This window comes from Dasypus novemcinctus, chromosome 15 (genome assembly GCF_030445035.2).
Source record: "Dasypus novemcinctus isolate mDasNov1 chromosome 15, mDasNov1.1.hap2, whole genome shotgun sequence".
NCBI lineage: Eukaryota > Metazoa > Chordata > Mammalia > Cingulata > Dasypodidae > Dasypus > Dasypus novemcinctus.
This window is the reverse complement of record NC_080687.1, coordinates 93,926,139-93,953,616: the sequence shown is the minus strand read 5'-3', so window position 1 is coordinate 93,953,616 and position 27,478 is coordinate 93,926,139. Positions and strand designations below refer to the sequence as shown.

Here is a 27,478-nt window from a genome sequence, read left to right as displayed (position 1 = left end):
TGTATGTAAATAGAATCTTTCATTGATTCCCTCTTAAGATTATTTATTACTAGTGTATAGAAGCACTGATGGTATTTGCATGTTGATTTGTTCCTCACCCCTTTGTTGGATTCATTTATTATCTCTAGGAGCTTTATTGTGGATTTTTCAGGATTTTCTGTGGGGAAAGTTTTACTTCTTCCTTTCGAACTTGGATGCCGTTTATTTCTTTTTCTTTCCTAATTGCTCTGACTAGAATTTCTAATATTATGATGAATAACTATAACAGTAAGCATCTTTGTCTGGTTCCTGATCTTAGAGGGAAGCTTCCAGTATTTCAACATTGAGTATGATGTTAGTCGAGGACTTGTCATAAATGCCTTTTGTCATGTTGAGAAGATTCCTCCTAGTCCTTTTTTTTTTATTGTTTTTATCAAGGATTTTGTCAAATGCCTTTTCTGTGTAAAATGAGATTGCTCATATGATATTTTCCCCTTCATTTAAATGTGGTTTATTACATTGATTGAATTTCTTATTTTGAACCACCTTTGCATTCCTGGGATAAATCCCACTTGATCATGGTACATATTCCTTTTAATATGCTGTTGGTTTCTATTTTCTGGTATTTTATTGGGTATTTTTGCATCTATATTTATAAGGGAACTTCATCTATAGTTTTCTTTTCTTGTGATGTCTTTATCTGACTTTGGTATCAGACAAATATTAGCCTCATAGGATGAGTTTGGAAGAGTTCCCTCCTCTTTAACATTTGGCAGTGTTTGAGAAGAAATTAATCCTTCTTTGAGTGCTTGATAGAGTTCACCAGAGAAGCCATCTGGTCTTGGACTTTTCTTTTTTGGGAGGTTTTCCTTTTTATTACTGTTTCAGTCTCTTTCCTTGTTATATTGTTGAGACCTGTTTCTTTTTTGAAACAGTTTAGGCAAATTGTATGTTTCTAAGAATTTGTCCATTTCCTCTAAATTTATCTGATTTGTTGGTATATATTTGTTCATAGTATCCTCTTATAATCCTTTTGATTTCTGCCAGATCAGAAATTAATCTGAGGTCCACAGAGAAAATGTGGCATTGGTGTGGGAAGGGTGGCCATGGTGGCTGCTGGGTGCGGGGAATGGGAGGAAGAGATGAGATGGGGAGGCGTTTTCGGGACTTGGAGTTGTCCTGGGTGCTGCTTCACGGACAATTACAGGACATTGTAGATCCCCCCAGGGCCCACTGGATGGAACGTGGGAGAGTGTGGGCTATGATGTGGACCATTGACTATGAGGTGTACTGATGCCCAGAGATGTACTTACCAGGTGCAATGGATGTGTCATGATGATGGGAGAGAGTGTTGCTGTGGGGGAAGTGGGGGGTGGGGGCGGTGGGGTTGAATGGGACTTCATATTTTTTGAATGTAATATTTTTTAAAAAAAGAATAAAAAAATAAAATAAAATGAAATGCAATAAAAAAGAAATTAATCTGTAATGCCCCTTTTCATTTTGGATTTCATTATTCGCATACTAAATTATACTTCTGTCTGTGTAGCTAAATGTTTGTGTATTTTATTGATCTTTCCAAAGAACCAACGTTTGGTTTCATTAATTCTCTCAATTTGTTTCTTTCTTTATTATTTTATTTGTCTCAATTCTAACCTTTCTTGTTCCTTTCATTCTAGTAACTTTAGATTTGTGTTTTATTTTTCTAGTTCCTCTAGATGTAAAGTTAAGCTTATTTTCTTTTTTAATAGAGCATTCTTTTTTTTACATATTGGCGTTTATAGCTATATATTTTCTGCTGAACACTGCATTTGCTACATTCCATAACTTTTGGCATATTGTGTTTTCATTTTCATTCATCTCAAATTATTTCCAAATTTCCTCTGATTTCTTCTTTCATCCATTGATTAAGAGTGTTGTTTTTAGTGTGGTAAGAACTGCCAAGGCAATACAACAGAAATGGACTGGCTTTTACAATAGGGATTTATTAATTTAAAAACTTACAGTTCCAAGGCCATGAAAATGTCCAAATCAAGGTATGGTCAGAAGATGCCTTCTTCCTGAGGCTGCAGCTGTGAGCAATCAGGTGTATGATGGTTTCCACTCATCTCTCTGCTTTCAGCTTCTGGCTCAAGTGGCTTCCTCTCAGTTTCTGTGTTCTATTGATTTCAGCTTCTGGCTCGTAGGGCCTTCTTTCTCAGCTTCTGGGCATTTCTCACTGAGCTCCTGTATCTCTGCATGTTTCTCCCACTTACATAAAGGACTCCAGTAAGAGGATTAAGACCCACCCTGAGTCATGCCATCTAATTAAAGGCCCTTAACTGTGGTAATTTAATAAAAAAGTCCCACCTACACATAGGAATGGGTTAGCTATAATGACATGATTTTCTGGGCTCCACCTAGCTTCAAACTATCACAAGTGTCATGTTTAATTCCCATCTGTTAATGAATTTTCCAGTTTTCCTTCTGTTCTTGGTTTCTAGCTTCATTCCACTGTATTCAGAGAATATGTTTTATTGTATAATCCATCTCTTTCAATGTGTTGAGACTTGTTTTGTGGCATAGTATATGGTCTAACCTGGAGAGGGGTCTGTGTACATTGAAGAAGAATGCATATGCTGTTCTTTTTGGGTGGAATATTCTGTATATGTTTATTAGGTTTAGTTTATTTATAATTGTTTTAGATTCCTAGACTGCTCAAGAAAATACTATGAAGTATGAAGAAAATACTATGAAGCTTAAACAATGGTAATTTATTAGCTTATAGTTTTGAGGCTAAAAGAAAGTCCAATCTAGCATCCTCAAGGCAATGCTTCCTCTCCAAAGACTGTGGCATTCTGGGACAGGCTGTCAGCAATCCTTAGTTCTTAATTTGTCACATGGCAAGGCACACAGCATCATTGCCAGGTCTCTCCCTACTTTTCCATAATCCACTGATGTCTAGCTTATTGCTTCCTGTGGCTTTTTCTCTATCTGGCTTACTTTCATTCTGCTTATAAAAGACTCCAGTAATACAAGTAAGATCCACCCTGACTGAGGTGGACCACACCTTCTTAACTTAAGCAACCTCATGAATACGTCCAACTTACAATGAGTTCGTACCCACAGGAATGGATTAAATTTAAGAACATGTTTTCCTGGGGTACATGTAGCTTCAAACCACAACAATAGTATTGTTCATGTTCTCTCTTTCCTTACTGATCTTCTGTCTAGATGTTTACTCATTATTGAAAGTGGTTCATGGCAATATTCAGCTGTTATTTTATAAATTTTTCTCTTTGGTTTTGTCAGTGTTTGCTTCATGTAGTTTCAGTTCTGTGATTAGGTGCATATATGTTTGTAATTATATCTTCTTGATGGATTGACTTTATTCATATATAGTACCCTTTCACTTTCAACTCTTTGCTTCTTTGTATCTAAGATGAGTCTCTTGTAAAGAGTACATAGTTGCCTCATACTTTGTCATCCATTCTGCCACTCTTTGTTGTTTGATTGGAGGTATGGCAATTTGAAATTATTTTATGAATCTCAAAAATGTAAAGATTATATTTGTGAACTAATTCATTCCTGTGTGAGACCCTGTCAGTTGGACTACGTCAGTGGATCATGACTCAAGTTGAGTCTCCACCCTCTTGCTGGGTCTGATAAAAACAGACAGAGGAGAAGGAAGCCACCATATTTGATCCTGCCATGTGAAAGGACTTCCATTTTGTCTACATTTTAGCTGCAAAGAGAGAAGCCCCCAAGAGGCTCAAAGAGCTGAGGCTCAGGGAGAGATGAACCTTATGTCTGATAGATCGCGGCTGAATTTAGGAAGAAAGCAGAGCAGCCAAGTCTATTAGAGGAGGCCCGGAAAGAGACAAGCCCAATGCCTAGTTGCCAATAGCTGAGCTCCAGGAGATGACTGTAGATTCTGGTCAGAAGGCAGAGACCTTGGCAGATAGCAGTGGCCGTCTTGATTCACCACATGACAGCTGACTTTGGTGAGAAAGCACCTCTAATGGTGCCTTGATTTGGACATTTCATGGCCCCAAAACTGTAAGCTTTTACCCCAAATAAGTCCCCTTTATTAAAGCCAGTTCATTTCCGATACTTTGCATTGGCAGCCCTTTGGCAAACTAAGAGAGAGTTTAACCCATTTGCATTCAGAATAATTATTGAGAAGTCAGGACTTACATCAGCAATTGTTTCCTTTGTATCTTATACACCTTCATTTTTTTTTTTAAGATTTTTGTTTACTTATTTCTCCCCCCTCCCTCCATTGTCTGCTCTCATGTCCATTCACTGTGTGTTCTTCTGTGTCTGCTTATATTCTCATTAGGTGGCTCTGGGAACCAATCCTGGGACCTTCAGGAGTGGGAGAGAGGGGATCATTCTCTTGCACTACCTCAGCTCCCTGGTCTACTTCATCCCCCATCATCTCTCCTCTGTATCTCTTTTTGTTGCATCATCTTGCTGCATCAGTTCTTCACATGGGCCAGCACTCCACATGGGCCAGCACTCCCCGTGGGCCAGCTCTCCACGTGGGCTAGCTTGCCTTCACTAGGAGGCCCTGAGTATTGAATCCTGGACCTCCTATATGGTAGATGGGAGCCCAATTGCTTGAGCCATATCTGCTTCCCTCACCTACATTTTTGATGCTCATTTCCTCAATGTAGCTTTTTGCATAAAGTTGATCTTTTATAGTGAAACAGATTGATCCCCTTCTCATTTGCATGCCTGTATATATTTTAAATACTTACTTTTTGGTTACCATGGGTTTATATTTAGCATTCTAAATCCATAAAAACTTAGTTTGAAGTGATACCAATTTAACTTCAGTTATACACAATACTTCCCCTCCCCTCTCTTTTTGTTTTTCTTATCATATATTTCCTCTTTATGTTTTGCATGCCCAAAACAGAAATATACTTAATTTTTATGCAGTTGTATTCTAAATCTTTTAAGAACTAAAAATTAGAGTTGTATATTGAGAATAAACTAATACTAGTATATTTACCCATGTGTTTACCTTTCCTGGAGATATTTATTTTTCCTGGGCATATTTATTTTTCATACAGCTCCAAGCCATCATTGCTTTGAACCTGAAGAACTCCCTTTAGCATTTCTTATAGGGAAAGTCTTGTGGTGATTAACTCTCTCAGCTTTTGCTTATCTGGGAATGTCTTAAACTCTCCCTCATTTTTGAAGGAAAGGTTTGCTGATAGAATTCTTGACTGGCATTATCTCTGTTTCATCCCTTTAAATATGTCCTCCCTTTGCCTTCTCACCACCATGATTTCTGATGAGAAATTGTCATTTAATCTTTTTTTATATATGTACATTTATTTTTCCTCTCCCCCTCCCCTGCCTGCTGTTTTTGCTGTCTATCCATTCACTGTGTGATCTTCTGTATCTGTTTCTCTTTTTGTCTTTTCATCTTTCTTCTTTAGAATTCACCAGGACTCAATCTTGGAGACCTCTGATGTGGAGAGAGGTTCCCTGTCAATTGCACCATTTCAGTTCCTGGTCTCTGCTGCACTTCACCTTGACTCTCCCCTTTGTCTTTCTTTTGTTGCATCATCATCTTGCTCCATAACTCACTTGTGCAGGCACTGGTTCACCACGCAGGCAGGGCGCTTGGCTTGCTGCATGGTCACTCGGCTTGCCGGGCAGGCATTGGCTTGCGGGCCGTGGCTCACCACACGGGAACTTACATGGGCACTTGGATCACCACATGGGCACTTGCGTGGGCTCTTGACTCACCACGTGGGCACTCTGCTCAGCATGCAGGCGCATGGCTCACCATGTGGGCACTGGCTTGCCACATGGGCACTCGGCTCACTACATGGGCACTGGCTCTCAGTGCAGGCACACTTTCTCTTCTTTTTCACCAGGAGGCCCCAGAGATTGAACTCAGGTCCTCCTATAGGGTAGGCAGAGGCCCTGTCACTTGAGCCACACCCATTTCCCCATTTAATCTTATTGATGATCCCTTTATATGATTAGTCCCTTCTCTCGGTCTTTTCAGAAATGTCTCTTTATCTTTGGCATTTGACATTTTGATTACAATATGCCTTGAAGTGGATATATTTCGGTTTACCCTCACTGAAGTTCATTAGCTTCTTAGATGTGTATTCTCTTGCCTTTCATCAATCTTGGGAAGTTTTTGGTCATTACTTCTTCAAATATTCTTTCTTCCTCATTCTCTTCTCCTTCAGGGACTCCCATAATGTGTATGTTGATATGCTCCATGTTGTCCCACAGGTCACTTAGGCGCTGCTCACTTTTTTCATTCTTTTTTCTTTCTGCTTTTCAGACTGAAAATTTCAGTTATCCTACCATATGGTTTTCTGATTCTTCTGCTTTTTAAAATCTGCTCTTGAACCCCTCCACTTAATTTTCTATCTCCATTGTAGTTTTCATCCCCAAAAGTTCTGTTTGGTTCCTTTTTAAAATTTATAATTCCTCCTTTAGTTCATGCACTGACTTCTTCTTTTTTTAATATATTTTTAAATTTATTTTTAAAAAAATACTTAGATTATATAAAATGTTACGTAAAAAAATTATAAAGGTTTCCCATATGCCACACTCCCCACGTTTCCAACTTTTCCCAACATTACCGACTTCTTTCATTAGTGTGGTACATTCATTGCAATTGATGAACATATTTTGGAGCATTGCCACACAGCATGGATCATAGTTTACACTGTAGTTTACACTCCCTCCCACTCCATTCTGTAGGTTATGGCAGGACATATAATGTCCTGCATCCGTCTTTGTAATGTCATTCGGGACAACTCCAAGTCCTGAAAATGTCCCCATATTACACCTCTTTTTCCTTTCCCTGACTTCAGCACCCCCAGTGGCCACTGTCTCCACATCAATGATATAATTTCTTCCATTGCTGGAATCCCAATAAGTCTATAGTAGAAGACTAGTAAGTCCACTGTAGTCCATATTTTATTCCCCAATCCTGAGGATTCTGGGATGGTGATCCCTGCTCCACCTCTAATTGAGAGGGGGCCTTAATCCCATATGGCTGATGGATGGTTTTCTCCTGTCCACAGTTATAGATGCTCTTGACTCCCTGGCACAGTGGTTGTTCATCCTCACCTCCTTGTTAGTTGTCCTGGGTGAGTCCAATGAACTGGAGATCATACATTTCTTTTTTCTCTGACACTTGGGCTGCTTCCATCTTTTGACAATTGTGAATAATGCTACTATGAATATTGGTGTGAAAATATCTGAGTCCTGGCTTACAATTCTTTTGGGTATATACCTAGAAGGGGGATTGCTGGGCCATATGTTAATGCTATGCATAACATTCTGAAGAACAGCAAACTCTCTTCCACAGTGACTATACCATTTTGCATTCCCACCAGAAAACAATGAATGTTCTTATTTCTTCAAATCTTCCCATCACTAGTCATTTTCTGTGTTTTTTTTAAAAATAGCTCTTTTAGTTTCCTAGACTACTGAAGCAAATACCATGAAATGGTTTGACTTAAATGATGAGAATTTATTAGTTCATGATTTGAGGCAAAAAAATCCAAATCAAGGTATTATTAAGTAATGCTTTCTTCCTAAAGACCAGAATCCTGGAACTGTGTACTGGTAATCCTGGAATCATCTGTCACTTGGCAAGGTACATGGTGGTGTCCCCTGGGCCTTCCCTTCTCTTCTGGTTTTATTGATTTCAGCTCCTGGTTGCTCCCTTTGTGGTTTTCTCTTTCTCTCCTGCCCCTTCATTTTCATGATAAAGGACTCCAGTAGCAGGATTAAGACCCATCCTGATTGAGGTGGGTCACACCTTAACTGAAGTAGCCCCATCAAAAGGTTCTATTTACAATGGTTTCACACCTACAGGAACAGATTTACTTTAAGAACATGTTTTTCTATGGTACATACAGTTGCAAACCACCACACTAGCCTTCTAGTGAGTGTGAATGGTATATTGGTTATTAATACCATGCATTAATAAAATAATTTTAAACAGCACAGTCACTACACAGTTTTGCTAAATATGATAGAAGATAATAAAATCACAACTAATTTATCATTTTAGAATAGGTTTCCATTGGTCCTTAGCAGCATTTTTGGAAATTTTTTTCATTATTAGAGAAGTGATGGGTTTACAGAACAACCATGCATAAAATACAGCATTCTCATATACCACCCCACCACCAACATCTCGATTGATGTGGAACATTTGTTGCAATAGATGATAGCACATTTTTGTAATTGTACTGTTAATGAAAGCCCATGGTTTAACTTAGGATTCACTGTTTGTGTAATGTAGTTCCATGGATGTTTTAAAAAATGAATCTAACATTTTCCCTTTTAATTATACTCAGATACATATTTCAGTGCTGTTAATTGGGTTCACAATGTTGTGATAGCATCACCACCCATCTGTTACGAAAACATTTCCATCGTTTCAAATAGGAACCCTGTACATTTTAAGCCCTAACCTCCTATCCATATACTATCCCCTGGTGACTTATATTCTGGATTCTGGTTCTAAGAATGCTTACTCAAATTTTTTCAAATCAGTGAGATCATACAATAATTGTCCTTTTGTTTCCTTTTTTTGTGTCTGTGTCTGTCTCTCTGTCTCCATTTGTATCAGACCGAGCCAGAGGGCAGATACCCCAGCTGGACATGTCTCACTGATGTAGTCCAATCAAAAGCCCTAAAGTGAAATGATCAGATAATCTAATCAAAAGACCCTCAACTGAATTTAATGCAATCAAAGGATATCACACCCACAGGAATAGATTAGTTCAGAAACATAATCTTTCTTTTTTTTTTTGATTCATAAAATTATCTCAAACTGCATGCTACTCCTTTCAGCCACCATCAACTTATACATCAGCAGTGATCATTGTACTTATTATGTGTTACCATCAACTCTACCCATTTCCACACATTTACAATCAACCTTATTAATAATTCTAGCATACATTTAACATTAGCTCCACCCTCTCAACCCTCATTCTATCTCTAATCCTTTGTGCCTGGCTTATTTCACTGAACAGAATGTCCTCAAGGTTCATATATGTTGTCATATGCATCCTCACTTCATTTCTTCTTACAGTGGCAAAGTATTCCATTGTGTGTGTGTGTGTGTATGTATACACCACATTTTCTTTATCTAGTCATCAGTTGCTGAAAATCTGAGTTATTTCCATCTTTTAGCAATTGTGGATAATGCCACTATGAATACAAGTGTGCAAATATCTTTTAATGTCCCTGCTTCCATTTCTTCTGAATATATTCTTAGTGTATTTGTGGATCATATGGCAATTCTATACTTAGCTTCCTGAGAAACTACCAAACTGTCCTCCACAGAGGCTGCTCCTTTTTACATTCCCACCAACAGTGGAGCAGTGTTCCTTTCTCTCCACATTCTCGCCTGCACGTGTAGTTTTCTGTTTTTAAAATAATGGCCATTCTATGATATGTTACATGATATCTCATTCTACTTTGATCTGTATTTCCCTAATTGTTACTGATTTTGTTATCTTATCATGTGCTTTTTGGTCATTTGTATTTCCTCTTTATAAAAATGTCTGTTCAGATCTTTTGCCCATTTTTCGACTGGGTTGCTTGTCTTTTTTATTATTAAGTAGTATGATTTCTTTATATAACATATGAATCAAACTCTTTTTGGATATGTGATTTCCAAATATTTTCTCCCATTGAGTAGGCTGCCTTTTCACCTCCTTAATGATGTCCTCAGAAGCATGAACGTGTTTAATTTTCAGGAAGTCCCATTCATCTATGTTTACTTTCATTGCTCATGCCTTGGGTGTAAGGTTTAAGAAACTACCACCTACCACCATGTCTTGAAGATGTTTCCCTACATTTTCTTCTAGGGGTTTTATGGTTCTAGCTTTTTATATTTAGGTCTTTAATCAAGGTTGAGTAATTTTGTATAGATTGTCAGATAAGTGTCTTCTTTCTTTCGCCTATGGATGCTACTATTGTTTAATGGTTTTTTGTATCTATATTTATAAGGTATATTGGTGTGAATTTTTTTTCTTGTGGTATCTTTATCTGCCTTTTGTTTGAGGGTGATGTAGACTTTGTAAAATGAGTTCCATTAATGTCACCACTGATAATGCAGGACTTTCTTTTCTCATTTTGCTTTTTACTCTTTGTGTATCTTGTCCCTCGCTTCCAGCAATGCCTACTGTTATATTTATTTCATTTTTTGGGTGCTATATTGAGTGCCTTCTCATTTCTATCTGGATATATATTTTTCATGTATTTTCCTTATGATTACCATTCAGTGCAAATTTAACATCCTGACAATATATTTGGTTTGTACCACCTTAACTTCAATGACATGCACATATGATTTTCCTAATACCTCTGTGATGGATGCATTTATGTGTCAACTTGTCCAGGTAATGGTGCCTAGTTGTTTGGTCAAGCAAGCACTGGCTTGTTACTGTGAAGACATTTCATAGACATAAATCACCAAGGAATTGATTCATCTATGGCTAATTAAATCTACAATGAAATGAGGACATTACTGTCAACAATGAGAGGCTTCTCATCCAATCCCTTGAAGGCTTTATAAGAAGAAGTGATGATTTCAGCAGTCAGGAGATTTCCATCTCTGCCTCAGTCATCCAGCTTCTCCTGGGGAATACACTGAAAGCCTTCATTGAAGTTCCCAGCTTGCAACTTGCCATATGGAAGTTGGACTTGTGCACCCCCACAGTTTTTAAAAGCTCGTAGCATTTACAACGTCTCCTGTAAGTAGTTTCTCTTAAAAAACCATGGTATGTGTATGCACAGGGGACTTGAATCTCTGGACTGCCCATGTACCACCTGGGCCCTGAGCCTCAGCAGAGTTGCAACCCCTCCTCTCCAGTTTGTTGGACTTACCCAGGTCAGCTAACGGGGAGGTAAAGATGGTCAACCACCACACCAGGGAACCAAGAGTGCCTACAACTGGAAGCAGGAGAGTTGCATCCATCAGCCATGTGGAATCTAAGCCCCTCTTGATCTAGAGGTGGAGTGGACATCACCATGCCAGGGTCCACAGAATGGAGGAATAAAATATGGATTAGAGTGGACTTACTGATATTCTACTATAAAACTATTGTGATTAGTAATAGAAGAAACTGTATCATTGATGAGGAGAAAGTGACCACAGTAGTTGCTGAGGGCAGGGAGAGGGAAGAAGAGATGAGGGGGCATTTTGGGGACTTGGAGTTGTCCTAAATGATATTGCAGAGTCAGATGCTGGATGTTATATATCCTTCCATAACCCACTGAATGTCCTGGGGGAGAGAGTGAACTACAGGGTAAATTATTAATCATATGGTACAGTAGTGCTCTAAAATGTGTCGGCCAGGGAAACGGACTTGGCCCAGTGGTTAGGGCATCTGTCTACCACATGGGAGGTCCACGGTTCAAACCCTGGGCCTCCTTGACCCATGTGGAGCTGGCCCATGCGCAGTGCTGATGCACACAAGGAGTGCCCTGCCACACAGGGGTGTCCCCCGCATAGGGGAGCCCCACGTGCAAGGAGTGCGCCCTGTAAGGAGAGTCACCCAGCTCAAAAGAAAGTGCAGCCTGCCCAGGAATGGCACCGCCCACACTTCCCGTGCTGCTGACGACAACAGAAGCGGACAAAAAAACAAGACGCAGCAAATAGACACAGAGAACAGACAACCGGGGGAGGGGGGGAATTAAATAAATAAATAAATCTTTTTAAAAAAATGTGTTGGCCAAGTGCGATGAGTGTGGTACAATGATGGGCGAGGTTGTTGGTGTAGGAGGAGTGGGGTGGGGAAGTGGGGGGTATATGGGAACCTCTTATGATTTTATAATGTAAACTTTTTTGTGGTGTATGTATCTTCAAAAAAATACAATTTACAAAAATGATGGGGGTGGGGGTTAGGGTGTGTGTTATATGGGGACCTCATGTTTTTTGTTTTGTTTTTTACTGTGGAAAAGATTTATTAGTGTACCACTGGTTCTGATAAATTACTGGTTACTTATTACAGTAAATGATCAAGATTTTCATTCCAACAGTATTTTCCCACACATATCAGAATCTGGAAGCAATATTTCTTGCTCAAAATGTCATTTAGGGTGGCGGACTTGGCCCAGTGTTTAGGGCATTTGTCTATCACATGGGAGGTCCGCGGTTCAAATCCTGGGCCTCCTTGGCCCGTGTGCAGCTGGCCCATGTACACTGCTGATGCGTGCAAGGAGTGCCTGGCCATGCAGGGGTGTCCCCCACATAGGGGAGCCCCACACACAAGGAGTGCGCCCCATAAGGTGAGCTGCCCAGTGTGAAAGAAAGTGCAGCCTGCCCAGGAATGGTGCCACACACACGGAGAGCTGACACAACGAGGTGATGCAACAAAAAGAAACACAGATTCCCGTGCCGCTGACAACAACAGAAGTGGACAAAGAAGACACAGCAAATAGACACAGAGAACAGACAATGGGGGGGGGAGAGAAAGAAAGAAAGAAAGAAATCTTTTTTAAAAATGTCATTTAGTGTTTCTCTCCCACTCCTCAAAACACAGAAACAGGTTTTTGAATAACTAGCCATTTACAAAGTCATAAGATACAGGTCTTCATAAACATTAAACAAGTTACAGTTGAGGTACTTGGACAAATACTACCAACATTTATGAAGAAAAAGGTGGCAGTTTGAAAAGTGGTAAATATTACATGCGTTATGATAAACACACTATTCATGTCCTTCTAAAACCAAAATGGGGGGAAATCTTATTTCCATTCTGCCAAACACCGCCTAACCAGGCTGATCCAAGAGGCCACTCGCCCAAGCTACATACGACAGAAATAAAAACTCCAGGTTTACTCACTGAGGTAAACTAAAAAGTTAGACCAGGCTGCTTTAATGTACCAATGCTAGTTAGAAGCATTATCAAAAGAATAAAGATTTAATTATAAGTGGCCTGGGCTGCATACTGTAATGAGAATTTTGCTTAGTACTGAAAAAGAACCCGACAATGCACATCCTAGAAAAGCTGTGGAATCATGCTTTCCTGACAGAATTCACCAGTTTGATGGTACCTGTACACCTCCCAGTGTTTCTAAGAGTTCTACATACCAAGTAATTCTGTAACTGACAGGATACAAGCAAAAAGGAGACCAAAAGCAGACCTTGTATCAACATATACTAGATGGATAGATTTTTAAAAATTACATGATAAATGTAATTCATCAAATCAAATGTACTCATAAAGGAACACCTGTTTTATGTTATGTAAAAAACTGTTGACCGCAAATTGGGCATGCTTACATAACGTTTTACCTGGGAAAGCTGGTGAGTGGGATTTCTTACAAATATTTACTGCCATGATACAAAACAAATATGTGCGAACTGCAAGGTCCCTAAAGTAGCAGTTAAGAGTTTATATACAGAAAGATGTCACTATCTGATCAAATATGCAAGAGAAGAAATTTCCCAGAGTTTATAACACAGAACAGTAACCACCACAGGCACCTCCCCTTGGCCTTCTTCCCTGTGTGACAGTTTTACTCCTTTATTCTGGTTCTCACTTTCCCACAGTCCAGGGGTCTGAATGATCTTTTCAGCAAGTTCCTCGAAGGCACATTGGACACCATCACAGGTCTTTGCGCTTGCCTCTATGAATAACATGGAATGCTTTCATGCAAATTTCAGGCCTTTGGTTTTTGGGACGTGGAGTTGCCCTGGATGGTGCTTCAGGGACAATCACCGGACATTGTAAATCCTCCCAGGGCCCACTGGATGGAACGTGGGAGAGTATGGCCTATGATGTGGACCATTGACCATGAGGTGCAGAGATGCCCCGAGATGTACTTACCAAATGCAATGGATGTGTCATGATGATGGGAGTGAGTGTTGCTGACGGGGGGAGGAGTGGTGGGGTGGGGGTGGTGGGGTTGAATGGGACCTCATATTTTTTTAATGTAATATTTTTACAAAATGAATAAAATTTTTTAAAAAATTCAGGCCTTTATTTCTATCAGCTTCATGATTTTCCTTATCATTTTATTTCCAACTAGTATGTTTACTATGTCATTTCTTGTGCAGTATGTTTCCAATTCATTTAACCAATTGTCCAGTTTAACAAAGGTATCTCTTCTTGTAACATCATAAACTAATATAACACCCTGTGCACCTCTGTAATAACAGGGAGTGAATGTTCTGAACCATTCTTGACCAGCGGTATCCCATATGGCAAGTTTAGCCTTATTTCCATCCACTGAAATTGTTTTCACTTTAAAGTCAATGCCTATAGTTGCTGCAAGTTCTGGATCAAATGTATCATCTGTGAACCTCAAGGGCAGGCTGGACTTGCCCACCCCACTCTCGCCGATGATGAGGATCTTCAGGGTGGTCAGCACATCCTAGTCCATCCTGGCTGGCTCCGCTCCTAACCCAGCTGGCAGCCCTGGCCTGGCTCTCAACCCTGCCCCTGGTAGAGCTCCTCATGTTTTTTTAAAATGTAACTTTCTACATGATCTATTAACTTTAATTAAAAAAAAGGGTTAAAAAAAACAACAACAAAAAACCATGGCCAATAGATCTTTGGTACCAGGAGCAGTTATTAAGAAATAGAATCTTAAGGATAAGATATCTGAATTGCTTCTGGTGGTTTTGAAATTGATTCTCTACTCTGATTAGCTTCAGAAGCACTAATGACTATTTCCAATAATCAAGATGCGCTCTTGGTCCGTGGTGTGAGTTAGCAATAGAGATATGCAAAATATCACTACTGGATAACCCTACTCAAATGTTTATAAGAGGCAAGGCTCTGGGTGAGAGTGTTTTTGACACACCTTAGAGTTTTGTGGAGTTTTGTGGTATAACGATGTTGGCTGCTGTTCTTAAATATGCCGTGTGCAGTTATAAAAGAAAGGAATAAGCTTGAGGCTTCAAATTTGCAACTCAAGTACCACATGAAGTATGAGAAAGTTTCTATGTGTACTCTGAAGGAAAATCTTATTTTGTGTAGCCACAGACTTGAGATTTCTGAAGACAAGACTTGAAGTCTCATTGAACAAGTGACTGAATTACAATGTAAACTAAATTCCCAACCTTGCCCAGTGTCTGCTGTCAAAGCAAGGAATGAGATTCTAAAAATTGTAGTGGGGCTTATGGGTTGATAATGACTGAGGTGGGAACATTGAAACCTAGAATCTGCTGAGTCTTTGCCATATAAACCTGTAGTGGTCTTCCCTGAGGATACAGCCATCCAACCTCCAGCATGCCCTGAGGAAATAGCCATCCATCCTCCATCTGAAAAGGTTAACCAGAATGTACCTGGTAAACCTGTAATCACCTCCTCTGAGGAAACATCCCATATTCTCCTCTTTGAAGAGATTAATTCTTTTTACCAGATGAAACTGCCATGGAATGCCCTGAAGTAATTGGCTTGCAAGACACTTCTATTTCTTCTCTTATCCCCACTGCCACCACCCCTCCTTTCTTCCAGACCCATAACTAGACTGAAGTCCCAACAGGCTGCAAAATTGAGGTACAAAGTATGACCCATTAGAAGGTGTACTATCCTCCTAAAGAACTACATGAGTTTTCCAATTTATGTAAACAGGGCTAAAAGAAATATGTGTGGGAATGGGCATATATAGGATATATGTATTTTAAAGATACTTAGATTACATAAATGTTACATAAAAAATATAGGGGACTCCATATGACCCACTCCCTACACCTCCCACATTTTCCCACATTAACAACATCTTTCATTAATGTGATACATTCATTGCAATTGATGAATACATTTTGGAGCATTGCCACTAAACACGGATTATAGTTTACATTGTAGTTTACACTCTCTTCCACACAATTCTGTAGGTTATGGCAAGATGTGTAATGACCTTATCTGTCATTACAATGTCATTCATGATGATTCCCAAGTCCTGAAAATGTTCCTGTATTACACCTGTTTTTCCCTCTCCCTGCCTCAGAACCTCCAGGGGCCACAGCCTCCACATCAGTGATATAATTTCTTCCATTGGTAGAATCACAGTATGCCTGTAGTAGAATACCAGTAAGTCTGCTTTAATCCATAGTTCATTCCCCAGTCCTGAGGATTCTGGGATGGTGATGCCCACTCTACCTCTAACTAAGAGGGGGCTTTAATCCTAAGTGGCTGATGGATGAGACTGTCTTACTTGAAGTTGTAGACTCTCTCAGTTCCTTGGTATGGTGTTTGTCCATCATCTCCTCATTGTTAGTTGTCCTGGGTGAGTCCAATGAACTGGAGAGTAGGTGTTACAACTCAGTTGTGATTCCAGGACCAACTGAAACATGGGCAACCCAAAGATTTAAGTCTCTTGGACATACACCTACCAACTCTAGTACTAAGTATAGGTTCAAATAGAAGGAGAGAAGAGCCATGTGTAGGGAAACTACAATTGAGTCCAACTCTGTCAAGTTGTTGAGCATAAATTCCAAAGTAATGCTTACTGGCAGGGTGCCAAACTCCTGAGCTATCTGTCCTGACTGTAGTGTCCGAATGTCTCCAGAGTCCTTAGGAGTCCTACCTTTTGGTGTAGTATCTACTTTGCCTGCCAATGAGATCCTACTGGGACATGCATAAGTGTGACCTCTACAATGATCTCCTAACTTACTTTGAAGTCTCAGCCATATAAACTCATTTGTCTTTACCTTTTCCCCCTTTTGGCCAAGTTCTTTTCCAGTTGCATTGCAAGTTGGTGCTAGGGAAGCTCATCCCTTGAAGTCCTGTCCCATGCTGGGACATACAAATGCATAGAAATATTGCATTTATATGCTTAGTTTGGCTTAGAGGGAGGCCACATTTGAACAACATGGAGGCTCTCAGGAGGTAACTCTTAGGCATCCTATAATACAAGGCTAGGTGTCAAGGTCAAGTACACTGTTAATCTTTCTCCCAGCCTTCCCCAAATAGAGCTACAGTCTTTTACCTGGATAACCATGTATTGGGCAAAAGGAAATGATCATACATTTCAGGGATTATTAGACACTGGCTCAGACGTGATTTTAATTCCTGGAGACCCAAATGTCACGGTGGTCTACAGTCAAATAAGGGCTTATAGCGTTGAGGTGATCAATGGAATTTAAGCTCAGGTTGTCTTACAGTAGGTTCAGTGGGTCCCAGGATCCATTTTGTGACTTTTTCCCCCATGTTCAATAATGTCTAATTGGAATAGACATACTCAGCCTCTGGTAGAATCCCCACATTGGTTTGCTGACTTGTGGAGTGAGGAATATTTTGTCAGGAATGTCTAAGTGGAAGCTATAGAACTACCCCTACCTAGCAAAATAGTAAGTCAGAAGCAGTACTGTATTTCTGGAGAGCTTGCAGATGTTAGTGCCACCAATATCTGAAGGACACAGGGTAGGTGATTCCTATTACATCTCCTTTCAACTATCCTATTTGGCTTATGCAGAAATCAGATAGATCTTGGAGGATGACAGTGGATTATCATAAATTTAAACAGTAGGTGACTCCAATTGTAGCTTCTGTTCCAGATATGGTATCATTGCTTGAGTATATTAACACATGTCTGGTACCTGGGATGTACCTATTGATCTGGCAAATGCTTTTTCTCAATTGCTGTTAGTAAGGACCATCAGATACAGTTTACTTTCAGCTGGTAAGGCCAGAAATATACTTGCACTGTCCTACCTCAGGGATATGTCAGCTCTCTAGCCCTACATCATAATCTTGTCCTCAGGGACTTTGATCATCCCTCCCTCCTACATGACATCACACCGGTCCATTACATTGAGTATATCATGTTGATTGGACCTCATGAGCAAGAAGTAGCAACTATTCTAGACTTAATGGTAAGACTTTTGAATGTCAGAGGATGAGAGATAAATCCAACACCTCTGTGATATGTCTAGGTGTCCAGTGATGTGTGGCATGTTGAGATAGCTCTTCTGAGGTGAAGGATAAACTGCCGCATCTGGCTCCTCCCTATGATCATAAAAGAGGCACAATGCCTAGTTGGCCTCTTTGGATTTTGGAGACAATATAGTCCTCATTTGGGTGTGCTACTCTGGCCCATTTACTGAGTGACCAAAAAACCTGCTAGTTTTGAGTGGGGAGTAGGAACTAGAGAAGGCTCTATGACAGGTCCAAGCTCCTATGCAACCAGTTCTGCAACTTGGGCCATATGATCCAGCAGATGTGGTGGTACTGGGAATGTCAGTAGCTGGTAGATATGCTCTGTGGAGCCTTTGGAGTCCCCTATATGAGAATCATAATGCAGACCCATAGGATTTTGGAGCAAAGCCTTACCATCCTCTTGTCCTTATGAGAAACATCTTCTGACCTTCTGCTGGGCCTTAGTAGTGATTGAATGCTTAACCATGGGCCACCAGGTTACCATGAGACCTGTCATGAGTTGGTGTTGTCCATTCTACTAAGCCATAAAGTTGGGCATGCTCCGCAGCACTCCATCATAAAATGGAAGTGGTATACATGAGATAGCAGGTCCTGACGGCACAAGTATAAGTTACATAAGTCGTCAAAATGCCCATGGTCCCCACCCCTACCACAATACCTTCTCTTTCTCAGCTAAGAGCTGTCACCCCTTGGGGATTTCCTTTCAATCAATTGACTGAGGAAGAGAAAACCTGGACCTGGTTTACAGATGATTTTGTATAATATGTAGGTACCACTCGAAAGTGATGTCTGTTTCTGTGATGTCCCTGAAGGACAGTGGTGAGAGTAAATCTTTGCAGTGGGTGGAACTTCAAGCATGCACCTGGTTGTTCATTTTGCTTGGAAGGAGAAATGGCTAGAAGTGTGTGTGTGTACTGATTCATGGACTGTTGCTGTGGTAGTTTGAGATGATTTTATGAATTCCAAAAAGAGAAAGATTTTGTTTGTAAACTATTCTAGTCCTCTGGTTGCATTAAATTCAGCCAAGGGGCCTTTGATTAGATAACTTTATAAGATCAATTTAGGGCTTTTGATTGGGCTATATTAGTAAGGCATAACTTAGGTTGGATCTCTGCCTCCTTGCTAGGTCTGATACAAATGGACACACAGAGAAAGACTGAGGCAGATACAAGAAGAGAGCTCTGTCATTTTTGATCGTGCCATGTGATAGAAGGAAGGCTCAAACAGCTGTGGCCCTGGTGAAAGATGAGCCATTTGCCTGATAGCTCACAGCTGAAATTAGGAAGAGAGCAGAACAGGTGAGATTGATATAGGAAACCCGCAGGGACAAGCCCTATGTTAGATTGCAGCTGAAACTGGGAAGGAAGTGAAGCAAGCTGAGCCACAGAAAGGAAGCCTGAAGAGGAAGGAGAGACCAAGCAGAGATAACCTGACATTTTACTTCAACATGCGATAGCTGACTTGGATTAAAAAAACACCTCATATGGTGCCTTGAGGTAAACTTTTCATGGCCTTGGAACTGTAAGCTTTTACCCTAAATAAATCCCCATTTTAAAAGTCAACTTTGCATTGGCTCCCCTTTGGCACACTAAGGCAATTGCCAAGGGTTTGCCTGGATGGTCGGGGAATTGGAAGAACATAATTGGAAAATTGGTAACAGAGAGATCTGGGGAAGTTTTATGTGGATAGACTTTCTGTTTGGGCAAAAACATGAAGATATTTGTGTCCCACCTGAATGCTCAAAGCAGGTAACTTCAGCAGAGAAAGATTTTGATAACCAGGTGGATAAGATTACCCACTCTGTGGATACTAGTTGGCCTGTTTCCCCAGCCATTCCTAGGTGGAGGGATGGAGGTTATGCATGGGCTCAGCAACATTTACTTCCACTCACCAAGGCTGACCTGGCTATAGCCACCATTCCCCCAGTTGATCACCCTGCTACCTGATGGCAGCCTGATTACATTAGACCACTTCCATTAGGGAAGGGCAGCATTTTGTTCTAACTGGAATAGATACATACTCTAGATATGGGTTGGCATTTGCCTTCTTTATTTACAAAGCTTTTTGCCAAAATTAACATTCATGGACTTATAGAATACTTTGTTCACAATCATGATATTCCACACAGCATTCCTTCTGATTGAGGAACCCACTTCACAGCAAATGATGTGTGGAAATGGGTACATGCTCATGGAATTCACTAGTCTTACCATGTTCCCCATCATCCTGAAGCAGGTGAGTCAATAGAACAATGGAAGGGCCTTTGGAAACCCTATTACAGTGTCAACCAGCTGACAATACCTTGCAGGGCTGGGGCAATGTTCTCCAGGCGGCTGTGTGCTCTAAATTAGTGTCCACTCTATGGTGCTATTTCTCCCCTAGCCAGGATTCACAACTCCAGGAATCAAGGACAATGGATACATTAGTGGTATCACTCACTATTAACCCTAGTGATTCACAAGGAATATTTTTGCTTCTGGTCCCTGTAATCTTAAACTCTACTGGTGTACAGGTCTTAATTTCAGTAAGAAGAGTGCTTCCACAGGAGACAAAACACTGATTCCACTGAACTGGAAATTAAGACCATTACCTGGCCACTTTGAGCTCTTTATACCTCTGAATCATTAGGCAAAGAAGGAAATTACTGTACTGGCTTTGGTGATTAATCCCAACTATCAGGGGGAAATAAGACTGCAACTGGACAGTGGAGGTAAAGAAGGGTTTGCCTGGAATACAGGAGATCCCCTAGGGCATCTCTTCATATATACCATGCCCTATGATTAAAGTCAATGGAAAACTACAACAACCCAATCCAGGCAAGACTAACAATGGCCCAGAAACTTCAGGAATGAAGGTTTGGGTCATCCTACCAGGCAGAGAACCATGTGCATCTGAGGTGCTTGCAGAGGGTAAAAGGAATATGGAATGGGTAGTGGAAAAAGTTAATTATAAATACCAGTTGTAAGCACGTGACCAGTTACAGAAATGAGGACTGTAATAGTTATGAATATTTCTTCCTCATTTTGTTATGAGGATGTTTGCATATATACATAAAGCAAACATCTTTGTCTTCTTCCCTGTCTTATCTCCTTATTATATGACATATGGTATATTGTGTTCATGTCATAATATTTAAATTATAGAATATAAGATTTAAGAGTGAATATTTCCCATGGATTTGCATCCTATCCTGGGGAGAGTTCACACATGTCCAGTTGTATGAAGGGCAATTGAGTACTGTTAGGTGAAAATATGCCTATGATTTTTTATTTAGAAATTAAGTTTGATTTAAGGTGATGTGTATGGCTGCCAAGTCGACAAGGGTTGATTGTGATGGTTAAGTTCATGTGTACCTAGCTATTTGTCCAAGCAAACACTGGCCTGATTGTTACCATGAGGACATTTTGTGGACTCAAATCATCAGTATGTTGATTGCATCTATGGCTGATTACATCTACAATCAACTGAGGAGATTGCCTTCAACAGTGAGAGATGTCTCATCCAAAGGAGAAATCATGATTTCATTAGTCAGAAGAGAGAATTTCCATCTGCACTTTAGTCAGCCAGCATTCCTAGGAAATTCATTGAAAACCTTCATTGGTGTTCCCAGCTTTCAGCCTGCCCTATGGAATTTGGGCTTGCCCATCCCCACAGTCATACAAGACAATTCTTATGAAAATATCATAATAGTTAGATATCTCCTGTTGGTTCTTTTTTCCCTAGAGAACCTTGACTAATATAGGCTGTTTGATAAAATTCCCCTCTGAAGCCATATGTACCTGAACTTTCCTTTGTTGAAAGGATTTTTTTTTATCTCTTTACTAGTTATTGGTTTGTTGAGATCTTTTGTTTCTTCTTGAATTAGTGTAGATAGTTTGCATATTTCCAGAAACTTGTCCATTTCATTGATGTTATCTAACTTGTTTGTGTAACTTGTTTTTATAATCCTTTTTATTTGTGGACTCAGTAGTAATGTCCTGCTTTTCATTTCTGATTTTAGTTGTATCCTCTCTCTTCTTGTCATCATCAGTCTAGCTAAAGTTTTGTCAATTTTATTCATCTTTTCAAAGAACCATTCTATTGATTTTTATTCTCTATTTCATCTATCTTCACTACAGTGTTTGTATTTTGCCTTCTCTCACTTTGTTTTTAGTCACCTCTCTGTTTTCTAGTTCTACTGGTTTTGAGATTCCATTTATGATTTGAAATCTTTCTTCTTTTTAAATGTACCCGTTTAGATCTATAAATTTCCCACTCAGCACTGCCTTTGTGGTATCCTGTAAGGTTTGGTATGTTGCAGTTTTATTTTCCTTTGCCTCAAGGTATTTTCTAATTTCCATTGTGATTTCCTCTTTAACCCATTGATTTTTTTTTTAAAGATTTATTTATTTATTTAATTTCCCCCCCTCCCCTGGTTGTCTGTTCTTGGTGTCTGTTTGCGGCGTCTTGTTTCTTTGTCCGCTTCTGTTGTCGTCAGCGGCACGGGAAGTGTGGGCAGCGCCATTCCTGGGCAGGCTGCACTTTCTTTTTCACGCTGGGCAGCTCTCCTCACAGGCGCACTCCTTGCACGTGGGGCTCCCCCACGCGGGGGACACCCTTGCGTGGCACGGCACTCCTTGCGCGCATCAGCACTGCACATGGCCAGCTCCACACGGGTCAAGGAGGCCCGGGGTTTGAACTGCGGACCTCCCATATGGTAGACGGACGCCCTAACCAATGGGGCAAAGTCCGTTTCCCTAACCCATTGATTGTTGATGAGTATGTTTAATTTCCACATATTTGTGAATTTCCAGTTTCTCTATCTGTGACATTTTAAAGCTGGATGGACCCACAAAAGAATGTTCTTAAAATTAATTCATTTCTGTGGGTGTAACCTACTACAGCTGGGACATTTTGATTAGTTATTTCATTTGAGCATGGTGCATGGTGGATCTTAATCCTTTTACTGGAATCCTTTATAAATTGGGTGAATGTGGAGAGAAAAAGCTGGAAAAAAGACACTGAAGCAACATAACCTGGAGAGAATGGAGAGCCCAGCAGATACCACCATATGTCTTGTCATGTGTCATAGGGGACCAGAATTGCTGGCAGCTGTTCTTTGGGAAGAAAGCATTGCCTGATGATGCCTTGATTTGGACATTTTTCTCAGCCTCAGAAATATAACCTTGTGAACTAATAAATACCCACTGTAAAAACCAACCCATTTCAGGTATATTGCTTTCAGCAGCCTAGCAGACCTAAATGCCATTTGTTGTTGATTTCTAGCTTTATTCCATGTGGTCAGAGAAGATACATTGTATGACTTCAATATCTTTTAATTTACCATGACTTTTTTTGTGACCTAGCATATGGTATGTGCTGGAATATGATTCATGTGCATTTACGAAGAATGTATATCGTTCAAGTCTTGTATTTTCTTATTGATCTTCTATCTGATGTTCTATTCATTATTGAAAGAGACATGTTAAAGTTCCATATTATTAGTGTAGAGCTTTTGGTTTCTTGCTTCAAATCTATCATATTTGCTTCATGTATTTTGGGGCTATGTTGTTAGATTCATGTATACTTATAATTCATATGTCTTCTTGTTGAACTGACTCACTTATCAGTAGATATTGACCATCTTTGTCCCTCATAACACTTGTTAACTTAAAGTCTATTTTATGTGATATTAGTATAGCTACCCCAGCTCTCTTTATTACTACTTGTGGTATAGGTTTTTCTATCCCTTCACTCTCAGTGTACATATGTCTTTGGATTTAAGGTGAGTCTCTTCCTGACAGCATATACTTGGGTCATGCTTTGTTATCATTTCTGCCAATCTCTGCCTTTTGACTGGGTGTTTTAATCCATTTACATTTAAAATAAGTACTGATTATTCAGGACTATCTTCTGCCATTTTGCTAGTTAGTTTTGGAAGTCTTAGGCCCTTTTGGACCTTTAAGTCTTCTGTTAATGCCTACTTTTATATTTGTTTGATTTTTTGTGTTGTGCCATATTGAATGCCTTTTCATTTCTATCTGGGTATATTTTTCATATCTTTCCCTTGTGGTTACCATGGTGTGTTAGTAAGCCAAAGGGGTGCTGATGCAAAGTACCAGAAATCTGTTGGATTTTATAAAGGGTATTTATTTGGGGTAAAAGCTTACCATTACAGGGCCCTAAAGAGCTCAGTTCAAGGTTACTTTCTCACCAAAGTCAGTTGTCGTGTGTTAAAGCAAGATAGGAGGTCATCTGTGCCTGGTCTCTCAGGGTTTCCATTACTGGGTCTGGTAAGGGCTCATTTCTTTTTGAGCCTTCTCAGTTGCTCTGTTCTCTTCAGCTGCAAACTGTCAGGTTCATCTCTGGTCCCAGGCCTTTAGCTGTTTGAGCCTTCTCCTTTCTGTCACATAGCAGGACAGAAATGACCAAGTTCTCTCCTCCTCTGTGTATCTTCTTGTGTGAGTATCTGTTTATATAGGCCCACCAAGGGGGGAGGGACTCAACCTGAGTTCCCTAGTGAAGCGGTCAGATCAAAGCCCTAATCTTAACATAATTTAAACAAAGACATCTCAGCTGGATGTAATACAATCAAAGGGGATCACTTCCAGAGGAATAGATTAGTTTATAAACATAATCTCTAATTTTGGTGTTCATAAAAAATCTCAAACTGCCACACATGGGGTTAAATTTAACATCCTAAATATATATCAGTCATATTTGATGTGATACCAACTTGACTTCAATGGCATACATATACAGTTTTCCTGTTCTCCTTGTCCCCCCACCTTTTTTTGGTATTTGTTAACAATTATATCTTTGTACATTGTATGTCGAAAGCCACAGACTTATCATTGCTTTTTATGCATTTGCATTTTATCCCCTGTAGGAAGCAAGAAGTGGAGTTACATACCAAAAAATACAATATTATGCTACTGGCATTTATAATTACCCAAATGGTTACCTTTCCTCAAAGTCTTTATTTATTTATCCTGATTCAAACCACTGTCTAGTGTCCTTTGAACTCCCTTTAGCGTTGCTTTTAGGGCAGGTTTAGTGACGATAAAGTCCCTCAGTTTTTGTTTATCTAGGACTGTCTTAATCTCTCCCTCATTTTGGGAAGAAAGTCTCACTGGATATAAATTTCTTGTTTGGCAATCATTTCTTTTTCAGTACTTGAAGTATTTCAACCATTTATTCTTTCTGCCATGGTTTCTGATGAGAAATCAGTATTCAATCTAATTGGGATTCCCTTGTACATAACATGTTGCTGTTCTTTTGCAGCTTTTAGAACTCTCCTTGTCCTTTGCATTCTTCAGTTTAATCAGTATATGACAGGATGTGTTTTTCTTCATTTTTTAAAATCTTGTTTATTGTTATCTGGTCTTCTTGGATGCATATTTTCATGTCTTTCACTAAGGTTGGAAAGGTCTCTATCATTGTTTCTTTGCATATTCCCTGTGTCCCTTTCTCTCTTTCTTCTTGTGGAACTCCTAAAATGCATATATTGTTATACTTGATGGTGTTCCAGAAGTCTCTTAGGCTATTTTTACTCTTCTATAATTCATTCTTTCTTCTCCTCAGCCTTATTTCAGACTTATTGCAATTGTGTTGTCTTGGAGTTCACTGATTCTTTCTTCTGCCAGCTCCATTCTGTTGTTGAAACTCTCCTGGGAATTTCAACTCCAGTAGTTCCGTTTGGTTCCTTCTTGAAATTTTTGCTAATTAAATGCTGTGATCAGCAATTGGCCTGTACCCATCCCGGATCTTGGGGAGTGTGTAGGGTAGGGGCCTTCAAGCATTAGTTCTTAGCAATGGAACTCTAATGATTCTGAGGTTTCTTTCTTTTCTCTGTATCCCTTCATCAGCTATTATCTGAATCTACCTCCACATCCCTATTCTCTATGTGTCTATCTCATTTCCCAAATTGATTCCAGACTGATAGAGAAAAAGGAGAGGGGAAAAAGAGATTTACTCATCAATGCTACTTCTCCCTCCCTTCTTTCTCTCTCCTTCCCTTTCACGAACATGTGCACACACATGTAAACCCACCACACAGGCTGTCTCAGATATCCGACTGCTTTAACCAGAAGCTGTTTTTTTTTTTTATTTCCTGTCATGCATCCTCAGGATTTATCATGCTGTTACTTTTCATGCCTTGAAATTCCTATTAAAAAAGAGCATGATTTCCTTCCACATTTCCTGACTTTATTCTTATGCCTTTTTAAAAATATTCCTTGGCAGAGATAAGAATACTTTAACAGGCTTTCCGCTGTCCTCTGGAGAGAATGTCAAGAATAGGTGAGTTGATTATGACTGATCTGAGTGGGGAAACCTCATAAAGTATCCACAGAAATACAGAGTTTCCTTGATGAGCTGTAAGCTTCAGTAGATAACTTTCTTTTTTAAAAATTATGTGAAAAAGAAAGGAACAGTCCAAAGAGGGAAGTTTCTTTACCCCTAGTCTGTGACCCATAGTTACTAGCAGATAAATCAAAATGCCTTTTTATAAGACTCTATGCTAATGAAGTATGTTGTTAATGCAGGAAAGTGTGGGAGGGGGAGGGAGTGGGGCATATGGGAATCACATATTTTTTTATGTAAGATTTATGTAATATAAAGTCTCTTTAAAAAGAAAAGAAAAAAGAAGAGACTGTTATTGGAGTGGTCTAAGGAGGACAGGACCCTCTTTGGAAGTGCGGATGTTGGTAGCAGTGGACAGGAAACAGAGGCACCCTCAGCTAAAGCAAAAGAGTAATAGACCCTGGATCTGACTCTGATCCTCCAAGGCTCTGCCTCCATCTGTGGGTGGTGCCCCAATACCTAGCAGATCCTCATATTGTATGGAGCCCTTGCCTCAGCAATGCACTCATTTGAACCCTATGTTAGGGGCAGGATGGAGGTGAGGTGGTAGAAAAATTGACATATGGAAAATTGGAAGGGGCAAGAGGAATGGACATTTATATACTGGACTTGAATTTGAAATATATTTGTACATATGGGGATTAGGTGGATAATCAAGAAGTATATTTAATTCTTGTTTTTTACAAATCAATTTTCTTGATACATATTAATAAAGCATAAATCCATCCAAAGTGTGCAGTGAATGATATTTGGTATAATCACATAGTTGTGCATTCATCACTTCAATCATTTTTAGTGCATTTTCATTATTCCAGTAATTATAATAATAATAATAATAAAAATACAAAAACCAACCAAAAAAACTCTACCTCTCAATCTCTCTGTGCTTCCCTGCCGTGCATAGCTACTATTCTGTTTCCTTTACTCTAGTTTATTTGTATTCATATTTTGTAAAAACTGTCTTATGTATGCAGTATCACCTGTATTTGTATTTTACATAAGGTTTAACTATCTAATATAGTCCCATGTTACATTTTTAAAGTTTTCCTTCTAGTAATATACATGACCTTAGACTTTCCCTGTCAACCACTCTCATATAATAGCTCTGCTATTTACAAACACTGTGATGTGCTCTCACCATTTCCATTTATCTCCAAAGATTTACAAACTTTTAACCAGTTTGCACAGATTAACCCTCAGCTTTCCATTCTCTACCATCCATTTTCTGGTGATCTGTATTCTAATTATTGACTACATGAGTTTACATAATA

At 39.6% G+C, this 27,478-nt stretch overlaps 1 long non-coding RNA gene and 1 pseudogene across 2 annotated transcripts in view; one reads left to right on the top strand and one right to left on the bottom strand.

Annotated features, from left to right (window-relative positions):
* LOC131273450 (uncharacterized) overlaps nt 1-27,478 on the top strand; it is a 93,175-nt gene that overhangs the window by 46,526 nt on the left and 19,171 nt on the right. The window contains exon 5 of one of the 2 annotated variants that reach the window (XR_009180670.1): nt 18,991-19,386. The exons of the other annotated variant lie outside the window; for it this stretch is intronic. This is a non-coding gene — a long non-coding RNA (uncharacterized lncRNA). Of the gene's footprint in view, nt 1-18,990; nt 19,387-27,478 lie in introns of those variants that run through there. 2 annotated transcript variants of the gene reach the window in all.
* Nucleotides 13,431-14,361, bottom strand: LOC131273449 (ras-related protein Rab-18-like; annotated as a pseudogene).